This window comes from Phascolarctos cinereus, unplaced genomic scaffold, assembly GCF_003287225.1.
Source record: "Phascolarctos cinereus isolate Bilbo 61053 unplaced genomic scaffold, phaCin_HiC Scaffold_7;HRSCAF=346, whole genome shotgun sequence".
NCBI lineage: Eukaryota > Metazoa > Chordata > Mammalia > Diprotodontia > Phascolarctidae > Phascolarctos > Phascolarctos cinereus.
Window position 1 is genome coordinate 174,973,069 of NW_027556180.1, and position 3,871 is coordinate 174,976,939.

Here is a 3,871-nt window from a genome sequence, read left to right on the forward strand (position 1 = left end):
CTAGTATGACAGGTGGAAATTTTAATTGCCGTGTCAGTCAATTTAGTTATTTACTTCAACAATGAATTAGTAGAGTGTGTTTCTGTTGCTAACCTAATATCTCATTTAACTGATGGCTGCTGTTTCCATTAGGGGTTGTTTTTATGGAATCTAAAAAATGATAAACTAGCCTGTCATTGCTCTTTTGTTCAAAAGGATAATTATTGCTTTTTAAAAAAATCTCCTTTTGCTTTGCTAAAAGCCCCCTTAAATGTCTGCAGGTGCAGAGCCCCTTTCATCTCAACTCCTTTGAGGAAATCTTACCTGTGCCCCTTATTAGTCTAAAGAGGCCATGAATCATGAATCGTCACCGTCATCCACATTTGGTAGCAGTCTAAAATGAGGACTTTTGGCATGACCCCTGGAAAAAAAATAAAACCCTAATGACAGCAATGGTAACCTGGGCAATGTGGTTAGATTCACATGCTTACATCATCTGTAGCCCAGGTCCCTTAAGAATCAGTTACGGCTCTCTCAGGAAAAAAAAAAAACAAAAACAAAACAGTGGCATTGCTGAAGAGATTGAGACCTTTGGTTCATTTTAGCTCTATTCCAAGGGAATTTTTGACCAATCCATATTTTAATAACACAAAAAGTTTAAACCTTATGTGTACTGAGCGGAAGGGAGTCTGTGGTTATTGCACAGTTAGATAGTTTTAGCTATAGCCTTTAACCACATTTTGAGAGAGGATAAAATGCCCTATTAATTAATTTTCAGATAATACTGAACAGGGAGGCATTTAATGTATTATTTCTCAGTCCCTGCTGACACAATGGAGTTTGGTGAGATTAGATCTGTATCTAGGAAAAATGAAATGTGATTTAACCTGGAAAAATATAAGTTAGGGTACTTGGAGAATTATAATCCCAAGCATAGATACCTATTAGAAGAGAAATTCTTGGAAAGCAGTTCTATTGCTAAAAACCCTAAGGGTGAGAGTGAGCAGCAAATTGGATGGTAAGCTAGTGATTTTTTATGATAATAAAAAGCCAAAGTAATTTCAGCCTGCACATGCACAGACACTGTTTCATGGATCAGTGGGGTAATAGCTGTCCTTTCCTATGTAATGGTGAGACTGGAGCTAAAACACTGTAGAAGAGATTGTGATTACCAGAGATGTCAAACTGGAGGAAATCTGGACAAAAAGAGAAGTAGAAGAGAGGTGGGGGTGGGGGAAGTGGTAGTAAATTTGGGATAGAAAGTTTTAAAAACATTCACTGTACATGAGCCAATTAAATGATTAAAAAGATGCCTGTTTCCAAATGTTTAATTTCAGGATGGTCACCAGAGAATTTGAACCAAAGAGAATTGCCATTGGATTTTCTGACTTAGCATGCATTATTAGATAAAGTCTATTTTGGGAAATGGATAATCCAAATAGGCTTACTTGCCACTCCATCTCCCCTAGCCCCCCCTATTGATATATATTGAATGCTAATAAATAACTCACAAATACAAATGAATAATTCTGTAGATAGCACAAACAACTACCCTCATGACTGCAAAGAAAATTCTCAGCTTGTAGACAGAAAGCCTTAGAAAATATGTAATAAATGTTATAAATACCCTCATTAACACAATCAAAAATTCTTGAGATTATAGAGAGAACTTGATGACCACAGTGGACTGCAAAAACAAACAAACAAAAAACCCAAACTGTTCAAAACAAATGGCATGAGGATGAAGCAAACCATCTACTATTTCTATTATTTTAAGGTTATGATGTAAGAAAAGGCAATGGATATTTCACATTTTAAAACATCCTAAGTAAAGTTTCTATTCATATATGGAACGTTCTACAATGTTCTTTGGGGGTTTCTGAAACTTAGTTTGTCCATTTTCATCTTATTCATATCTCAGAAGTCTGATTCAACAATAGAACTTGCTTAGTTAAGAGTACACAAGCTAAGTACTAGATTTGAAAGGAAGTCTGTGAAAGTTGACAAATTACCTAGAGCATCTTAAAATAACTCAGATTCAAAAAGATCTTGACTGCTGAGTTGAGTCAATTCATTGCTCTTCGCTGTGATAACTAGTTGTTAGCTACCAGCTGTTTATTCTGAAATTTTCCAGGGTAATTAATAAACTTGAGCCAAAATCCCAGAGCTTCCATCTCAGGACGCAGGGCAAATTATCTTGAAAAAATTTGCATGCCTTCCTGAAAAGTCTGTGACCAGACTTCAAAATCAAAAACAATTTAAACATCAATCTACAGAAAGAAATTCTGGAACAGAATGCAATTCTTTTCAGACTCTATGAGCAAGTCTCCTTCAATTAACTTATCTACAAAAACATTTCCCTATTCTTCCCCTAAGCAAATTCCTTATCTAAGAATACTTGTTTTATTTTAAATTATTTCAGATTATCATTGTTTCAGTTTCCTTGGTTACTCAGTTGGGTAGCATAGTTTCTTGCTTAAATATCATTTTTCTGAAATAGAATTTTTTTTTCAAACTGGAATACACTTCGCCTAAGGAAATCAAAGTCTTATACCTGTGGTCACATAACCAAGAGATTTGGCTATCTATTTCCTGAGCTCAGGAATTAATACAAGATTGGATTGAAGTAAAACTTAGATCCAAGAGCACCTTGTTGTCTAGGCTTCTATGAACACTTTGCTTTTAGTCCTATTGTCTGAGATTTTCTAACACTCTTTTCCCAGGCTGCCACTAGGAGAATGCAATATGAGAAAAAAAATACAATAACAAAAACGCCTTAGACCATGTTTTAATAGGTTTTTTTTATATCCTTTTTCGGGATCTAGGTGCTGAAACAAAAAAGTGAGGTAGAGTGTCGTAGCTTTAAAAATATAGCTGTCTAACCATATGCTCATGCTGTAGAAAGAGCAGAAAGAACGTTGGCTGAAGAAATGAGATAAAAATATTAAAAAACGAAATAATCTCTACTCTCAAGGTACTTATGATCTCTTTAGAGGAATAGCATGTACATACATAAATATAGACAGAATACTTAGAATCAGGATAAGAGAGGCTCAGGGAGGTGAATAAACTTCATTTGTGAGACACAAACTCAGGTCTTCTGGTTCTAAACCCGGTGCACTTTCTGCTGTGGCAAGAGGGATTCTGAGTAATGGAAGTGAGGAGGCACTAAGTTTAAGTAGGAGATGGAATGCCATGTATATGGAACATAAAAAGGGACAATTTGGTTAGACCATAGAGTGCTAAAAAGGAAATAATGTATAATGAGGCTATAAAAATAGATTGTAAAGGACTTTACAGGCCAAACAGAGATGATATTTATCCTAGAGGCATAAGGAACCACTGGAATTTATTGAGTGGGGGAGTGACATGGTCATATCTGTGCTCAAGGAAAACCTTTTTGATTTTGTATTGAAGTGTATGTTCTTTCTGGGTGAGTAGAGAGAAGGTATAGGATAGAAGAGACATTGTGAAGGTAGAAACAAGATTTGGCAACTGATTGGATATATACATTGAGGAAGACAGAGGAGTCAAAGACAACTATGATCTAATGAATCTGGGAGATTATATTGTATATATTTAAAGTTGTTTACATTGTTTTACCTGAAAAGTCAGTTGCTTGAGGGCAGGAACTGTTTTTGGTTTTTTTTGTCATTGTAACCCCAATGCCAAATCCAGAGCCTGAATTTAGTATGTTTATAATAATGTTTTATAGTAATGTTTATAATAATGTTTATAATAAATGCTTGTTGATTAATTTGTTGAATTGACTCAACAGTTCCTCCTTATTTATTAAATCAAGTGCAAAAAAAAAGCAAAAAAAAAAAAGAAACCTCATAGATTTTTCTGTTTTCAGAAAGATAAAATTATGAGGAAGGGAAATCAATATCTC